Source organism: Lycorma delicatula, chromosome 3, assembly GCF_047948215.1.
Source record: "Lycorma delicatula isolate Av1 chromosome 3, ASM4794821v1, whole genome shotgun sequence".
NCBI lineage: Eukaryota > Metazoa > Arthropoda > Insecta > Hemiptera > Fulgoridae > Lycorma > Lycorma delicatula.
In genome coordinates this window covers 20826020-20846561 of record NC_134457.1, presented here as the reverse complement: position 1 = coordinate 20846561, position 20542 = coordinate 20826020, and the positions used below count along the sequence as shown (strand labels likewise).

At 28.4% G+C, this 20542-nt stretch overlaps 1 protein-coding gene across 1 annotated transcript in view; it reads left to right on the top strand.

Annotated features, from left to right (window-relative positions):
• Positions 1-19951: 19951 nt before the first annotated feature.
• Positions 19952-20542, top strand: part of LOC142321430 (uncharacterized) — a 54859-nt gene continuing 54268 nt past the window's right edge. The window contains exon 1 of the mRNA XM_075359500.1: positions 19952-20032. The gene's annotated coding sequence lies outside the window, so the exon portion shown is untranslated. The remainder of the gene's footprint in view (positions 20033-20542) is intronic.

Below are 20542 nucleotides of genomic sequence, written 5' to 3'. Positions count from 1 at the left end.
TTGAGGTTTACCCTCACTAAAAAGCAGAATGCCATATTTGTTTATAAGGGCCTTAATGCCAAGTTAGGTGTTAATTTTTTGAAAGTTGGGTTTAGAGTGCCAAGATTAACACATCTTTCGCTGTTGGCTAGAGGTATTGATATTATTCATGGATTAAGCAGGATTAAATACTAATATTTTTTATGTTAGCTTGTTAAGAAGGTCAAAGATTAAATACATGTAATAGAATTTGTTTAAAAATTTTTAATATTATAATTTAAATTGATATTAATTTAATTAATATAATTTGTATGATTTTCTTTATTGTCAATTTACCAAGGTTTTGCTCTTCTATTGTACAAAAAAAAAAATTATTATCATTTAGTTTAATTTTCTTGTTTTGTTTTTTAGTTAAGAGGATTTCTTAAAATAAGAGGACATTTTTTTAAAGATTATATGCCAGATATTGAAAATAGTTTTAAAAAATCTCAAGCTAACATTCAGCGGTATAAAAGAGAACATGATAAACTTAGTGTTATTAAAGAAAGTATTAAAAATCTACAAAAGAAGAAAGATGCTGAAACAAGACGTTAGTCTACAACAACCGTAGTATTTATTACATTTGTTAATTAAATGGAATAAAACTAAGTAGAGCTGATAATGGCCAGAAAAGATTATCATAATATTAAATTATTTTTATTATTATGGAATTTCTAGTAGGTTAACACCATTCCATTTATACAACATTTGGAAACATTTTATTTCTTATGAATCTTTTGAAGGCATAATGTAGATTACCATTACTTGTAGCATTAAACACTATGGAGTATGAATGTAATGAGAATGTATATGGGTAAATTTTTAATATATAAATTGTATTAAACAAGCATTATATCTCTATTTCAAATAAAGGATAATTGAAACCTAGAGTTTAAATTTTCTGTTCATTAAAGATAAACTGCTTTAGGGAAATTCATTATGTAAAAACGTAACACATTACACATGTTTATTTAAACTTCTCCATTATCAAAATTACATCGCAATACTTTCCTTATTTTTACAAAGTTGTAATTCGTATATTTTCCACTCATGTTCTTGATCAATCAACTTACATATTCTGTATTGATGTGGTACTTTATTATTATCAGTTTCTTAATTTTTCACTTTCTGGCATAAAATAATTCCATTCAAAATAGATGATGTAAAATTATTTTTCATCTAAAGATGAAATGTTTTAGTTTGAATCCCAATTCCTAGCTGATGTTATTCATTCATAAAAAAACCTGCTTTTCTTATCATATCAAACTTTGGTTATCCAAATCATTAAGCTTATTTGTTGAATTAAATCCATATTTAAAAAAAAAGAAAAAATTGTCTTCGTAATGAACTTATTATGGATCATTATATTGTAATTTCACTACATTGTAAAAAATAAATAAATTTAATGACAAAAATTTATTTTAAGATTTAACTTCCTTTTTATAAATATAAAATGTGATTTATTAAACTCATTTTGTAATATATTATTATGTGCATTTTTTATCATCCTATTTCACTAAAAATTACTCTAAGAGATACGTTCAAAAGCTCTTTTTTTATTTTTATGCTATTTTTTGACAACCTAGTGAGCCTCATATCATTAGTTCTCCCTTCCTGAGACGATGTACTGCTTCCAGGTCGGGTACCATTTTTAGTAACAGTGCTGATATCTCTGTCAGGATTGCACACAGATTCTTAAATCTGCAGAATTTCTTTAAAAGCTTCAAATCACTCTTCCAAAAAGGATTTCATTTTGAGAAAGAAGAGAAAGACTGATGGTGTGTGGTCAGGTAAGTAGGATAGTTGACATAACAGAGTTGCCTTAGTTTTGGTCAAAAGGTTGTGAGATCTGTGACATTGCTGTAGAGGATCCAAAAGTTGTTTCTCCATTACTCAGGTCTTCTCCTGAAATTTTATTAAGTATTTTAAAATTTTATGATAATATTTATGATTACATATTTGATTTATGATTCCACTTAAAAAAAAACTGTCAATGTGCACCCAATTTTTCGTCTGGGAAATTTTTTTTTGATTTGTGTAATTTGCTGCAGTATTGTTTCCATATAGAATCATAATTAGCATTTCATCATCTGTTGTAAGTACGTTTTTAAAGTAGTACTTCTCCTTCTGCAAGGAATTAATTCATACTTTTCATATATCTTAGTATTAATCATTATTAGATTTAACCTGAAATAACAATATTTTCTGCAAGACTTAACAGTTTAGTTTTTGTTCGCTGAGCTGTTGCCCAGCTCTCAGATATGTTTTAATTTTCTTTATTGATTCTATAAATATTGATTGTCTGCAAACAGGAGACTAGGAATTCCCCAGTTACTACCATAATCATCTGACTACATTATTACACTCCACTCTTTCAGAAAGTTATTTTTATAGAATTCAACAAAAACAGTAATGAGCAACAAACCTGGCTGACTCTCTTTGATGCAGAAAATGGAGCAGAAAATTTTTCCCACTTTTAGTACTGATTTTTCTAACCATATACAGAATCCTTAAGGCTCTAAGATTACATTACTTTCTTCTAATAGTTCAAACAGTTTCTATACAGGTACTGCATCACTTTCTTTTTCCTGTTTAGCCTCCAGTAACTACCGTTTAGATAATACTTCAGAGTATGAATGAGGATGATATGTATGAGTGTGAATGAAGTGTAGTCTTGTACATTCTCAGTTCGACCATACCTGAGATGTGTGGTTAATTGAAACCCAACCACCAAAGAACACTGGTATCCACGATCTAGTATTCAAGTCCGTGTAAAAATAGCTGGCTTTACTAGGACTTGAACGCTGGCACTCTCGACTTCCAAATCAGCTGATTTGGGAAGATGCGTTCACCACTAGACCAACCCGGTGGGTAGGTACTGCATCACTGGCTTTCTCTAAGTTCACTTTTATTAGCTCACCGAGTTGGTCTAGTGTGTAATCGTCTTTGCAAACTAGCTGATTTCAAAGTCGAGAGTTCTAAGATTCAAATTCTAGTAAAGGCAGTTTATAAGTCAATATTGGTGAATCATATATTAAAACATTGAATTTCAGTAAATTTTGTTGATTTGATTACTAGATCATGGATACCAGTGGTTGGTTCTTTGGTGGTTGAGTTTCAATTAACTACACATCTCAGGAGTGGTCGACCAGAAACTGTACAAGAGTACACTTTTTTATATTCATACATATTATCCTGATTCATCCTCTAAAGTAATAACTTACAGTGATTCCGGAAGCTAAACAGAAAAAGAAAAGTTCACTTTTATTAAATGTGTCTGTATTTGTCCCAAAACCCATTCTTTTTAACAGTTGCCTAAGCAAATATTATTAGTATACAATGTTAAATGAATTTAGGTAGTAAAATTATGAAGGATGGTGAAATAAACAAGACACCAAAAGCAGCTTGGAACAAACCAAGAAAACATTTTTGCAGAAGACAAATGTGCTCAAATTAAACAAAAATTTTAGAATTAGAAAGAAGTTATCAGAAATATTTATAGGGAATATAAGACTTTGTAGCAATAAAATATGAACTATTGAAAAACCATAAAAATAAAGAATAAAGATTTTTAAAATGAAGTGCCAGGAAAATTTTAAGGTTATGTGATAAAGTTTGAAATGAGTTTTATGACAAATAATAGAAAAGAGAAGTTTGTGGAAGGATATCATAAAATAAAAGGATGTCATAAAACTAAAGTCAAGATTGGTGAATCATATTAAAACATTGAATTTCAATAAATTTTGTTTTGGAAGGAAATATAGAAAGTAAAAAGAATATATAAAGATAAGAGTGTACAAAAAAACGAAAGTTAGATGAAGTAATAGGTAAACTAAGGTAGAGTAACCACCTGTTACCGTTAACAATATTAGGCATTGAGCCCTTAATAATATGTCCTGATAACTTTTATATTTAGCCTATCCACCCAAACAGGTGCCACATGTAGTATAATAGCCTTGCACACGCCTTTAAACAGGATGCTCATGGTCTTGAAGTTAAGACCCAATCAGGATTGACCACATGTCGAATACCAAAGAAGATATTGTTGGCCCTCTCCGCAATGTACTGAAGGTGCTTCTTAAATTGCAGTTTCTTATCAAAAAACACCCCAAGATTCTTTAGAATCTGAACATACTTTATATGTTGGCCTGCTATTGAAACACAGACTTTGCCAACTCACTGTCAAATGGCCTTTGAGGAGCATTATCGTGGGCTAAATGTCATCTTGTATTGATGACCCCACAGCTCAAGCATTCTGCAAGCCCGAGTGGCTTGGAGTTTAACCTCCCTTCGTGAGCTTCCTTCAACCAGCAGGAGCCCATTCTCAGCATAAGCTACGATGCAACACCTGCTGGGTAACCTCAACCGCAGGAGAGAATCCAACTTCACCACCCACAATGAAGGACCCAACATGCTGCCCTGGGGACATCCCTTAGACAGTGTCTTGCCAATCTCATGGCTGCCCTTGCGGAGCGCACATCCCAATGACTAAAGTAACTTTGCGTAACTTGCAATTCACTTACAGTACATTCTCTTTTATAATAATTAAATTTTCAGAGGGTTTTGTCTTTTGGAGAGGACCCGACCCACCCGATAGGAGTTAGAAGAACCAGTCAAGCGTACAGATGGGAGTTAGAAGACCTAATCAGCGGTACAGATCCTATAAGTGACCTACCGACAGTGACCTACCTGACGTGACCTACCGGTCGTGACTTACCGGACGTGACTTATCGAACGTGACCCACCGAACTAGACCGACAAACAAACTTGATTAGGCGTATTGAACTACCGAACTTGACGTAACTTTAGGACATGACGATTGACAGGATTAGATTAGGCGTGCAGACGATCCGATCCAGCAGAGAAAAACTTTAAGGTTAATATCATTGTTAAAATTTGATTCTAATCTAAGGTTAATATTATTGTTGTTGTTAGTATTATTATTCTCCACTATAGAGCTATTACAATTACCATTTTTAATTATCAAATATAGTATCATTAATACCTTACTACTACTAATTAGTTAAATCCTATTATAATTTATTTTGTATTAGAAAATTAAATTAAAAAAAAGGGTAGTTGTATTTAAATTTTGATGGTATTTTAACATTTAACAGGAAATCTTACTGAATAAGTGTATTAAGAAAATTAATTTATTATGTATAAACCCTCAACACAATTAATAAAATAAAAATATAAGTGAAGAAAAAAATACAGATATAACAGAAAAAAGCTTGTCAAATTAAAAATGTTTCATTATTTCATGATAAATATTGTCTTTCCATTTTTAGTCTTACTGAAAATTTCTCTACAAATACTAGTCATAGAATATAGTTTACATTTTATTTTAGCTCTAAAAAAGTGTATATATATATATATATATATACACATGCCCGTCACTGGACTACTGAAGAACAGATATTGACTTTCTTTAACATTCAAGTTAAAGAAAGGCTGGCTCCTTTCTTTAAAATGTATGCAATAATAGGTTTGAAAATATGTATGAATAAATCTTTTTTTCTTTATGGCCTTTACTTATATCATTAAAAAAAGTTAATAAAAAAAATTTGATTGACTGGCTGCTCTGATTGCTGGCATTCATTGATACACTTTTTTGCTGAACAATCATTCTCTAGTTCATTCATTTAAAAGCTTTTTTTTTAAGTATGATCTCACTTAAAATTTATTTTATCACCTTTATTTTTATGATGTAATTTTTTGATCTCCTCACTCATGAAAAGAACACAACTAAATTGCAAGAGAAACATTAAATCACATGTCAGTTTCATGATATATTATGATCTTAAAAACAGAAACTTTATTTTGCTTATTTATTACTTTTAGTAACTATTGGGACTACGAAAAACCATCTACCTAAATAAATATTCAGAAATTGAAATTCTAGGAAAATTAAATTTTTAAAAGCCCACATAAAAAAGAGACCATGTATTTGGATTAATCTAAATCATTTCTTATTAGTAATGCTGAAAGAAAATAGTATTATAAATAAGGCTCAAAAAAAAAAAACAATAAATAAATAAAATAAAAATTAGAAATGTTGTCTAGAATATGTATTATAGAAGGTCCAGAGATGATTTCATTACCAAAACATTTTTTGATATCCTAAAATCATTTCAGATAACAAAGTACACAGTCACAAAACAAAATTTTCAGATATTACATATAAGTATATTTATTTCAGTATCCTACAAAGATATTATAAAATATACTGAAAAGGCAGTAGCAGATTTGAATCAAAAACTTCAGGGTAATGAGATTGTTAAATAAGTTTATGGTACAGATCTTTTATTTCAAAATGTTTATGTTGCAATCTGTTCAACTAGGGAACAATAAGCAACCCTCCCCCCCCCCTCCTATGACCCAATGACATGAGAATGAGGTGTAAATATTCAAAAATCAGTTATGTTTAAGAAATTAAATTGTTTCTAATACTACTAGTTGCTGACATATGAATAATCTGTTTTTAAAGAAAATAGGTATTTGCTTTTTTTTTTACATATGAAAAATTAATCTCTCAAATGCAACCAAACAGATTTTATTTTTATTTTGTTTGATAAAATGATTAATTTCTACTCTTCACTAAAGTAAACACCTGTAATAAAAAAAATTTATCCTCGTTTGATTTTATTTACCCCATAGAGTTGTTTTTATGTAATCATATCTATTTTTTAATTTTTTTCAAAATTAAATAATATCTGTGGTAACAATCTGCAGTGATAGCAACTCCTGGATAATTGTTGTAGAGAAGAATTGTAAATTTAAGTATACTTGGAATCATACCAGGAACTTTTACCACTGTCAGATAAAACCAAATAGGACAAGCTTATCTTGAAGCATTGAAAAAAAAAACTGTTAGAATTTTACAATATAATTTAATTGTGTACTGAAATATTAAACAGTTTTGTTGTTGTATTTAGAATAATCTATGATAAACAACAATCATTTAAATCGGATATTTATGGAGGACATTTAGAAACATTATTATGAAATTGGTAACTAGAAATAGAATATCTCTGAATTCAGTTATTAACTCGGATATTTCCTTTGAAATTATTTGCTTTGTCATTTAGCAACAAACCCCATAAATATACTATATTATTATTATTATTATTATAATACTATATTCTATAATATAGAATATAAGATAAAAAACTTGGTCTGTTAGATCTCATAACCATAATTATAGTAGGCTGGTTACCTGACATGACTACAAAAACAGCATAGACAGTTTTTGCTACAATCTCTTTTTGTCAAGAATAAGAAACTTCCCATGTCTGGCTTACTAGGGAAAATTAATAGTAAAATGGTGTTTCCAACTGTCTTTTTTATTAGGATATCAGTAAATATACTGTTGCACACCAGCATGCCAAACCAACATAATTTTTTTGGAGTTATTAATCAATTGGTTTGATGCTATTTTCTCTTTTGTTTTGTTCTGTTCTTTGCTGATTTTAAAACTGTAACTTAACTGCGTTTCTTCTTTAGAAAATTTAGCAAATTACATCCTCAATTATCTGTTTTATATATTGTAGTCTGACTTCCTCTATAGCCTTTCTTATACATTTCCCTGTATTGCTAAATTAACTAATAGGCCAACCAACCATTTTTGGTTGACTCTACGAGACTTTGCTGTAAACTTCTCTCTTCTCCGACTCGCTCTTCATAAATCCACCAAAATAAAGTGAATATTCAGCTCTTACCAGTCTGTTCACCAGTGGGAATGCTTGTACAATGGGCATCATTATTCTAAAAGTAAGCAAATCTAATTATTATCTCACATGTAACATTTTTTCTGTGAAACAATGCCTGGTACATACTATCTCAACTCAGTGTGAGAAATAAAATAAATAAAAATCTCATGAAAAAGAGTTCATTTGTAGCTAAAATACAAAAGTGAACCAGAAGAACAAATACACTTCACTACATTAAATGATTGCAGAAAAGAAGATATGCTTGGGCTAAACCAGGTTCTCATTCCATTTATGACAAAAAATTGCCATGTGTACCAGATCTGTAGCCTGGAGGTAAAGGACACCATTGCCATTTTTGTCAAAAATGGGTTTGAATGATTCATATAGTATTTTTGGCACCCCTTCCAGAGGTATACAACACTATTCCCAGTTGAGAATAATAAATTAGATAGCTACTTTTAAAATGACTAAAAGGACAAATTTTACGGTGCAGATAAGGACAAACTCAAGTGCAGATATCACTGTATATCTCTTACAACAATTAGTCTGAAGTACTTCATGTGCACATGGTCTTTTATACCTCTAACTTGTATTTATAATTTTAATGTGGCTAGTGTGAGACTAGTCACAAAGTGACGTTTGATAGAAGAAGGAATTTCATAACACACAGTATTGTTGTATTTTAAAATCATATTAAATAAAGTAATTTTAACTCAATTATAATGGTATTCATTTCATCTTAGTACCTATCTAAACTTTCTAACATTCACAATTCTAATAATTTTTATAGAAGTTTTTTTCTAAATAAACATCTCATTATTATTATTATTATTATTATTATTATTATTATTATTATTATTATTATTATTATTATTATTGTTGTTGTTATTGTTATTATTATTATTATTATTTAATAATAATAATATTTATTCTCTTGAATGGGATATGTTTTGTTAAAATAATAGTTTTTAATTAGTGTTTAAAATATGTTAAAAAAGATAAAACGGTTGTAATATCACGGGCTGAAACAGTTATGCCCTTGTTAATAATAAATGAAGTAAGATCAAATCAGGATGAAAGTTTTTATTACATTTTTCTACTCTTAGGTTTAGTCTTCAGTTGACATAAATGTTTCAATAGCTGTTCAAAGAAACTCCTAAATGTGCTAATTTTTCCTAATGTTCTTATTTAATCACTAAAATAATATAAGTAGTTTTCATGATATGTCAGAGTTCCAGTGGACTGCTCAACATAATGTTTTACATGCTAATTGCAATTGTATTTCAGCTTATACTCAAAGATTCTGAAAATTTTAGTGCCACTTCCTTTAGTAATATGCCAAAGTAATATGACTAGTTGTTAGGTCAGTAATATGCAGCTTATCATGAAATTGATTTTTGGGTAATTGAAATTGAAAAATCAGCTTTTAAACAAAAGATTAAATACATGTTCAAAATCATTAGTAAGTAAATAAAGAAATCAGGAAAATTTTTGTTATAGAAATTACATTACCTATAAAATTCACATTATCCATGTTGTGGTCACAGCTGCTTATAATATATATTTGTGCTTTAATGTGGGTAATTTTATCCTGGCATTTGGGAAAAACTTACTGAAAATGCTTTGTATCGATCTTATGCTAATTATTCTTGTTTTTTTGAAGGCTTTCAATATTTTGTATTTTGAAATTGTTAATTTTAATTAACAAACACTGTAAAATAGTAAATTTTCCGACTGGTTGCACAACTGTAAAAGTTGCGGTTTATTGTGCAAAAATAGGTAAACAAATGTTGCAGTAGAAAATTAATGTAAATGAACCATATCCTTTATTTTCAAATAAATAAGCCCATGAGGGAACCTCACCTTCTCACAATTGCTCTCAAAATGATCAAGTTACAGATGGCATACAACTGCTATGAAAACACCGTAGGAAACAATTCAAAATGTTATTCAAAACATAAATGTTATCCTGAAATATGAGAGCCATTATTCATGCTTGAAAAATTAAAGGGTGAATTAACTTCAGATGGTAAATTTATTTAAAGTAATTATGAATTGCACCTTAAGGAATCATGGAAGTGTTATGACCAAACAGTAAAATACTCAAGATGCAAATAACAGTAAATGTGTCGACAGCTGATCTACAAAAATATTTATCAACACCAATGTTAACAAACATCTAAAAGTTTCTACTACAGGAAGTTACGGACATTAATTTCACAATTTATGACATGGTGGTAATGAAATATCTTCTTGGATTCTAAGACGGGCTGAACAAAACATTGCCAATTAAAAAACTGAAAAAATAGTATTATGGTCAGACAATTGCTATGCCCAGAACAAAAATTTGGATATGTGTTTTATCTATACTTTACACCGATATCAACAGATAAAGTGTATTAGTCATAAATTCTTGTTAAAATGCTATATGCATATGGAAGCAGTAAATGTCCATGCGCTGATAGAATGAAACAAGAAGAAATAATGAATTTTTACAGATACTGATACCTAGGGATTGACATCAGCTAGTTCACCAATGTTCAAAAAAGTATCTTTGCAAAATGAAATTACATGATTTCAAGAATTTAAAATGACTGTACAGTAATACATTTCCATTTATTTACATGAAAATTTTCAATAAGCAGCCAATAATCCTGATATAATTTTTTCACATTAAAGTTCAGCAAGAAAATATTGATGAATTAATTATAAATATGAAGATGTTGACAAAGAATTTCTTTCAGTTAATTTATGAAAAAATTTGAGAGTTCAAGTTTCCAGATGTACTTGTCATTAGTCGATCCAAAACCAATATCACAATTAAAATACCTGTTAATTCTGCTTAAATATTTACCATCAGAGTGTCATCTGTTTTATCAAAACATAAGTAACTGCAGTGAAGTAAATGATTTCCCTGAAGAAGAAAGTAATGAAAACAAGAAGTAATTATTTTTAATGAAAAATTTAGTTTAGAATACTTTTCTGCTATTTTATCATTTTTTATTATTAATTTTCAATATTTTGTGAATTTTTATTGTACAGTAGATAATATTACTTCTGAGGAAATTATATTTTTTCATTCTTTGTAAATTTTTGTTGAATGTTCTTAAAAGCAATATTGTATTACACTTTTTTGTATATAATATATATAATTTTTTACGTAATTATATATAATATAATTTTATAATAATAATAATTAGTCTTTTAAAGTTACCCTTTTCTTTTCATTGCAACAGTGTTACAACACAACCAGGAGGTTGTGTTGCATTAATATTTATCTTTTATGAATGCTATTTTTTAATAAAATAATTTTTTGTAAAATAAAATTAATTTTCTTCAGATTACTGCCTTTCTTTCAATAATTCGAACCTATGTGGTTCGATTCAGAGTACATCTTCTTTTTTTAACTTTTTTTTTTAATTTGTTTTTTTAACTTTTTTGTAATATATTTTAACATTTTTTTTAAATTTAAATATATTGATTTAATAATTTGTTAAAAATGTTTTAAAATAAATAATTCAATAATAATAAAACCAAAAAAATATGAAAACTTTCAGGAGCTATCGGTGAAATAAAATTTTTATACTTTTAAAAATGTGTGTATGTAATTTTATACGCATTATTACATATGTTTTTATATAACAGATTTGGTGAAACATCTGATTATTAATATTAATTGAAAATTATAATTTTTAATCGTATTTTTTTTTAATTTTCTTGTTTAATTTCTGTATAATTTTATTTAATTATTCTGGAATTTGTTTTCAATTTTATCTACTTTAAAGTCAACTATAGAGAGACTGAAAAATGCAAGAACAACATATACACTGAAACATATATGCCCGATTTTTAATAAATTGCAAAAAATTCTTACCTTTCAGTTCATTATTCTTCTCGCGTTTCGGACAATATTTTCCCTAAATTGGAGTTGATCATCATTTCATTTATTTGTCTTTGTTGCCAATCATTTAATCGCTCTTTGGTTTGATATAATTCTTCTGATCTTAATCTGTGGACAAATTCTAATCTCTAGTTTTCAAACTTTCTCTCTTAGAATTTACAACTACCATCCTCCCTTATTCTTTTTATTCTTTCCTTGGTCTTAACGTTTTCTTCCTCTTCATATTTATCATGTTCTCTTAACTCCTTTTAGCCTTTCTTTGGTTTTAACATTTTCTTCCTCTTTATATTTATCATCTTCTCTTAATCTTCCCCTTCATTTTCATCTTCTTGCAATTTTTTGAGATATTTCTTAATGTTGTATTGTTTCTTTTTCATTTTTGATTATTTACCAAATAATCCAATAATTAAAAATTAAAGTAAGGTCGAAATTAACATTTTTAACCAGTATACAGGAGTTCAGTAAATGGAATAGTTTAATTATTATTATTATTGCTTATTAATACAACACACCAGAAATCTAAAACTTTTGTTAATCAGCAACCCACGAAGATACGAATAATACTGATCTAGTAACACGAGTAATAAAGGGATTTTTACTCTATCCTAATACTTTGTCTTAATACTTTATGTAAGATTGTTGAATTATTAATTGAATAAATATTCAATGTTAATAAACACTAATATTTTCAGCAATTGTGTAACTGTCCACATTATTAAAAGAACTGGAGGACCGTATCTCACTTTCAAATGAAATAAGTTTAAATGAAGTGCAGTAAAAAATGAGAATATCTAATTTAATAGGCGTACAAGGAAGTCATGTGGTCCACATCAGATTTTTTTGTTTTTAGTTTATTTTTATAATTTGTTGTTTTTAAAAAATTTAAATTATGAATAGAGATTCAAACTTTCCGTATGATAAAAACATTAATTTTTTTTAATAATTGTTCATTTTATTAAAATCAACTTTTAATAAAATTATTTTTAAATTTCTAACTTGGTAGAAGGTTTATTCCTCTTTTAGTGATCAGTTTTTTTATAACCTACTGAGAATACGTTGAAGTTTTAGCAAAGAATTTAAAGCAAAATATGTAAAAACTATCCTTCTATGCGCAAAGTCTAATGGGAACTCCACGCTCTTTGCCTTATAAAAATGTACTGGCTAAACAGTTTTTTTAAATTTTTATTTAGGCTTTATTTACTTTTAAAATTCAAGAGATAAGAATGAAAGTAAAACAACTTCAACATAAAAAACATTTCTTGAAATTTTCACTTTTATTTTTACTGTATTCCCTCAACAGTAAAGATAGAAGTGATAGGTTTGACAGGTACCCTCGATAGCATTTAGTAACGTAATCAAGTGATCACTTTGGAATGTTTCAATACACACTGTAAAAGCACGTCAAAGTTATCTTAACTGTTACTGCACAAAGGAATAGCGACTGGCACCAGTTGTTAAAATTGGATTAAGGTAGAAAAATACTTACAATTTTGGAAGGAAGCAGAGAAGCACTGAGCAGCCTACTCTACCATCAATTCCCTCCGTAATATTACACATATAATGTTATGGGAAGGTTACCACAATATCCCCTCCATCACACGTAGTAGACGCATTCATTTATTGTTTTTTAGAAAACTTTGATGGATATTTTTTTCGATTACACGGAACCCCTACTGAAATTCAATTACATATCTATTATGCGCAACTCAACACGATAAAACTTATATACATATATATTATGTATATAATTTTTATTTTTAACATTAATCAGACGAGGATAGCGAGCGTAGGTTGTTTGATTACAAACACAAAAACAATTGGATTTCAGTAGGGGTCTAGTGTAACCGATAAGTACCCTTTGATGAACTCTATATACTATTAATTATAACCAAGGTCACTGATGTTAAAATGCAAAATGTGTTCCATTCACTTTTTTCTACTAACTCAAAATTATATTGATTTACACATTTTTTTAATTTGTTAAAGATAGTAATGTCATTTATAATTAATTAAAAATAATTTTATCAACAAAGTTTTTTTTTCTATAGATTTATTATTTTTCCAACCTATTATTACTATATATTTTTGATGTGAAACTTTTTTTAAAATCGCATCGAAACATACGGGTACCAGAACAGAAATTTGTAGCGTGACGTAAAGATCTACATCGTTCTGCCTTAATAACTATCTAACTGTTAGTTTCAGAGACATAAATGCGATGTCATTTTATAACTTACATGGTCAGCTCACCGATACGACTTTGAGTTTGCGACACCGGCGAGAGGGTTGGCGGGGCAGTTCGGCCAAAACTGGCGCTCTCGCTCATTTTCCATTCATTGTAACTCACGACTTAGATGTAATAGGGTGGTGATTTGTATGTTTGTGTTTAGGGTTTGTCAAGATAGATCGTTTAAAGTAATAAGTTTATTTTGGACAATATCTATTTAAAAAAAATAAATTATACATTTAAAAATGTATAAAAATTCAATGTCAGCCTCAGCCCGCGCAAAAGCCAACCGGAAATATAAATTACGTATATCGTTGGAAAGGGTAAGTTATGGGCCACGCACAGGTACCCCAATGTCCGGTGCCGGTCGAGCGAGATTGTTTCGGAAGCGCCACAAAGCTTCGCGGTCAGTGAACGACACCGACGGCGCGAGCACCTCTACTGCTGCTTTTTATGCCTTATGTTTCTTCTCTCATCTCAGACTAATGTAGAACAAAATTGTCGTCGAATATTAGTCGAAACCAATACAGTATATCATGTACCATTTAATGTATGTTTTACGTTAAACTTAGTACGCAGTCAATGTTCAATGTTTCGTTTTTATTTCAATCCAATACACTAAAAGTATTTCGCAAATGAAGGAACCAAAATTTCTTATTGGAAACTTTCAGTTTTGCCATTTAACTCTACAGTTAAGATGGTCGGTCTGTAGTTCGCAGGAACTTCATTCAAAGTCTGTAACGTTTCAACGGCCGTGCGCTCCGACACAGACCCACCCAGGTTTTTTAAAGCTATGAATAATCAAATGTGTTTTTGTGCAAGGTTAAAAACTAATTATTTTCCACATAATATGCACTTTATAATGATCAAATTTATTTTCAATTTTATTATAGAAAGAAAATAGTTATCCGTTATATAATTACCTATTATAATTTGTGTTGGATGGCATCGACTTCAAATATAGTTATTTGTTGTAAATACTTTTACTTTAGTTAATATATAAAAAAAATGTAATTATTTGTAACTTTTTAGTACTATTATTTTTTAAGTAGGTTTTTATTTGTTTATTTTAATTATTTTATTATATGTTTAATTATTAGTGGTATAATTAAATCACGTAGCCTATTCAACTATCATGTAACTAGGCTGAAAGGTAAATTACGTTGATGAAAATTATGTTTGGTAACCTGATGTCTTGGCGGGTTCCTGTGTTAACGGATTTTCTTGGTTAGTTATTTCTATGCTTTGTGGGAGTTATTGATTGCAAATTTTATTAAAATTAAAAGAAATAAATAAAGTAAAAGAATTGATAACATAGTAAGTATACTTTTATATTTTCAAAAAGAATTTGTTCATAATCTTAATAATTGTAATTTTTTGTTGACCATTATCTGTTTACTTGTGGGAGTTTGAAAATATTGGTAGGTTAAATTTTCGAAAAGTTTCACAGATTCACCTGGAAGAAACCTTTTTTTTATTAATAATTTCATTGTTCAGTTAAGAGAGATTTATTTTAAATGTTATAGAGACGAGATGTAAATGAACAAAAAGAAATCACAATTTCATCTTTCTATAACCATTGTAGCATAGAAATAAAAAGTGACGCCAACGTCGATTTAAATTTATGTAATGTTGTTTATCCAAACAATTTTATTTTGTTAGCATTATTAAGTTATATTATTGATTGATTATTTTTATTGATTGTATAGCATATTGAGGCAACATAAATTTGTAGAATTAAATTAATAATGTACTTAAAGTAGTCACTAATCTCTTATGTTTAAATTCACCCAATGTAAAATTTTTCCTCAACTGAAAAAAACAAACAGTGTAACAGAAACAATAACCTTTTGTTATTTTCAAAAATCAGTGCTTCACTTCTGGGCTTTTCCCTGATGCTTTGAAATATACACAAGTGCCAATTTATTAGAAGGGTCTTCTTACTGATCCAGGCCTCTATTGGCTTGTCAGCCTAGTTCCTGGTTTGTACAGTGTGATCCAAGGTCTGATAACCAGTAGGTTATTAGTCATTTCCCTTGACAAAAACCAAATTGATTTGGTTTATACTTAAAAGTATTAGAATGTGTTGTAAAATCTCAACTATTGGTGCTTTTGTAATAAAACTTTATGGAGTATGTGACCTTAGCAAGGCATTTGATGTAGTTTATTTTAGCCTTATTTTAATGAAGTTCTGTTGTATCAATAGTAATTCATTGAAAGTCTCCCTGTCACTTCTAACCAACAGAAGGTTGGATGTCTGTGGGGATGGAACTCTAATGTTAAAAATACTGTTCTAAAGCAGTTACTATTGCGTCTGTTTCACCATCATGTTACTGAAAATAAATTTTCATGTGTTCAACCATTACAGTTATAAGGAGATCAAGCCCATGAATTCGCAAAGCCAATATAATCGAAATACAAAGAAATTAAAATATTAAAACAGTCATATTAATTGTAATCAGAAATAACTTCCAGGAAAGGATTACGGTCTCCTTATTTTCAAATGTGTTAAACTCCCTCTTACAAAAAGTAATACTTGTCATTTTGTAACTCACAATATATGAACAGCAATACAGCAGTGTAATCACAAGAAATGAAGTTGCTACTAAACAACTTCCTCGCTAGCTGTAACTAAACAACTTCCTCACTGGCTGTAACTAAACAACTATCGTGATATTTGATTACCTAAATAGGATGTACTTATTTAGATAAGATTGTATTTATCAGTCAACAGCTCCATCATTCTGACTGAATATCACTATCGCTTAACTAATAAAGATAAACTATAGTTTTAATAATAATAAAAACAAAATCCTATGATGGGCATCTTCTGGAAAAGTACCCATAATGTTTGGATTGAGACTAGTGCAAAATTACCGAGTGAGATTAGACATCTAGATTTCTTTCTTAATCCCATTCTAACCTGGAAGTCTCTTGTGAAATATCTACGTATTAGTCACACCATGTCTATATATCAGATTCTATTTTTTATTGAGAGTGTTGTGTTTGATCATGCCTAATCCCTTAAAGTACTGCTTATATTTCAACCTATTCCAGTGGCATATAATTTATGGAGCACATATTTCAGACATTCTTCCCTTGTTAAAACAAAAAAATTATTTTATACAAAAAAGTGATTAGAATTATGCTAAAAAAAATTCTATATAAAGAATAATTGTAGATTTCTATTTGGATATCTTAAATATTGGCCATTGTTTGTTCTTTATGTGAAGGTGAATTCAGTTATATTTTCAGTAATGTAAAACACATATGCTTGATACAAAGTACAGGGTTGGTCTTGATTTGTCAAAATTTCAGTTGGAAATCGCTAAAATTAGTTGGTTTTCTGTTAGTATGGCTTTACTTAAACTATGTGAGATTTTCAAGAACAACCTGGTTGTGCTTTTAAAAACAAATTGAGGACTACAATCATTCTCTCCAGTATTTTTCTCCCGAGATTTACTATACTCCATTTCTGAAACAAATTGGATTTCAAGAGGATGAAGTTGTGTTGACCAAGTTTGGGCCACAACATACATTGAGGTTGGATTTCATATAAGACTAAAGCAATCTCCACTGACCTTTCTTATTCATATAATGTATTTGTAGGAAGAGCCTGTTGATCAAGCTGGTGCTTGATCGACCAGCTCAGCTATACCTATTAGCGTCACATACCTAAAAATTTTCAGATTAAGTAACATGTTGAGATATACAGTTATTTGTTTTTATTTTTTAATTGTAGCAGTTGCACAATTTATGTAATAGACCCTAGGGCTCAGTTCTCTCCCCATTGCTTTTTAATTTGTTTATTCATATAACTTATCGCTGATGCTTTCAAGGAAGTTTATTTAAGCTAATGATATTTTTCTGGCCTATCAAAACACTATGTACTCTTGAAGTAATAGAAAAAATACTTTCTCATGATACAGATTCTCCAAGATCTTCCAAGTTCAATGGAAGATCTGTTTAAACTGCTACAATTCATTTTAGTTATATTATAAAACCCTGTTTTTGCAACCAAATGTTTGGTTGCTGCTAGGCTAGACAGATTGCTTTTTTCAAAAAATCAGTGAGAAGACTGTAACTAAGGTATGTGCAATAAATAACAAATTGCATTTTGGGGCTGTGAAACTAATAATGAATAATACTATTATTCTTAATACTTGTCCTAATAATGGGCATTAAAACAATAACTTTGTGAGCTTTCGTGAGGATTAAGTGATTGATTTTGATTCCCAAGATTCTTGAAGGGTTAAAAGATCTCCACGTTAGTTAATTCTTCTTGATAAGTATTAACGTAATACGTGTTTGTTTTATTTATTTGGATAATCATCTTTGTGTCAGATAAGGAATAATTATGTTAGAACATATGCGGTTGATAGTCTTATATCAAACAATTATATATATATATAAAAAACTGTTTAAACACTTAATGTTTTCCCCGCTTTTAAATTTCACAAACATTTTTGTAGTGCGCACTGCTTCATCAGTGAACAATTTTATAATTTTGTAAATGAGCGTTTATTTTTTATGTATGTGATCTGCATAATTAGATTTTGTTTTCCATATTTATATGCATAAAAGTACTTGTACTTGAAATTGCTTTTTAAATGAACTGTTAGTTATGCCTATGCAAAATTTATCTTACTTAACAGAACCACATTTTATTTTATGTATACCTGCCTTGTTATGAATGTTATTTGTTTCAGCTTTAAAATTATTTATCACTGTATTTAATTTTTTATTTCATGGTATGGGCTTGTACTGTACTGTGTGTCATTTTGTATTGTTTCAATATAGTGATTTTTTCATTTGGGTTTTTTGTTTAAATGTGATTTTTTTGTTAATCGTGGGTTATTTTTTTCCTTATAGCCATTATATTGTCTAAATATTTTAAAATGCTGTGAATTGTAACCCTGTAAGTTGAAATTTTTTGGTGTTGTAGATGTATGGATTTATTATTTATGGTTATTATGGGTTTTCTATAGATTCTTTAGTTTATTTTTATTCTTTTTTATACTTAAATCTAGAAAAAGTATGATGTTTTCTGTTTCTAGTGTATATGTAACATTTTTATGCAATCCATTTAATTTTTTTGAATTATATTGTATTCATAACCAAATTTGTTTATTGTGTATTACTAAAACATAAACCGTGTATTGTTTAAATAATTTTACTTATGTTTTATATTGTTAATTACTTTATCATCCATGTTTTGAATAAATACTTCAACCATTATGCTACTTAATGGTGAACCTGTACGGAGACTTTTCTTTTGTGTAGTAATTATTAAAAGAAGAATAATTTTGATTTAAATTGTAAAAGAAAAATTGTTTATTTAATAAGTAATTCATGCATTTTATTTTTTTAGTTTCTTTAACTAAAATGCCATCTTTTATTATAGATTTTTTAGTTTAGTTTTCTTTTAATGGTACGGTTAGAAATTTTGTATCAAGATGCATTTATGTAATTGACTAAAGGTCTTATAGGAAAAGTATCTTTATAAGTCTGAAAATGCTGCAGAAAATGGATTGTTATTTATATATTCTTTATTTTCTTGGTTTAATTCTTTACACCTATTTAGCATCATCCTAAGTTCATTGAATTTATTTGCAGGGTCATATTTAACTTTGTTATAATTATGACTATTTCGAAATGTATCAATTTTATTATTGCATTCATCTTTATTTTGTGGTGATTGGAACATTTATTTGTCTGTATAATAATGGAATTAGTTTCTACATGTTTGTTTTGAATTATTGAATTTTATGTTAAGTTTATTATTATCATCATCATTATCTTTTTGTCTTCTATTATTAATATTAATTTTTAAATTTTGTTTGCTTTGTTATTATGAAATAAATTCTTTTCATTTGGAAAAAATATATAAATTATCTATATTTGTTCAATTTTTATATATATATATTCGTATAATAATTATGATTTAATCCTAATTTTAAAATATAATTATCATTTTTATTTAATGATATATTGATTAAATGCAAATAAGATTTGCCAAAATCATGTTTTATACATGATTGATATGGTTTGCTTTACAAAAATCGTTTGTTATCTATAGATAGACTTAACAGTTCAAAATGTTAATGTCCATAATATTTCAATATTTGTAAATGAATATTTTCTCCAATCACTTTACAACTGCTGCCAAGCCAGGTAAGTTGTGTAGACAAGTGCAATTACCGCTTCCAGATTTTATTTTATTAGTCTATTTAAATTACTTAAAATTAATTTTAGCATGTTTATTTTTATTGTTTCTATAATACAGTTTACTTAGTTACAGTTAATTCAGTTTGTGAATTTTTAAAAGAAAAAATCGGATGTGGATACCACATCTTCTTATTCTTCTTTGTATGCTCATTAAATTACATATACACATTTTTTTTAAATGAAAAATTCATAAAAGTTTATTTCGTTGAAACTTCTGATACTTTTTCATAATTTTTTTTTTTACTTTTAAGGCTGCAAAGGACCACTTTAGTCAGAATAATTCAAGTCTTTTTTGCCGATCTTTTGGCCTTTAAGTTCTTAGCTTTTACTTACTACCAATATTTAGTCGTTCTTAACGATCTTACTTTAAAGTTGGAATTCGAATGTTCAATAACAAATTTTAATTTTTCGGATTTATTAAGTAAATCTTCGTATTTAATTCTTGCATGTCTTCTT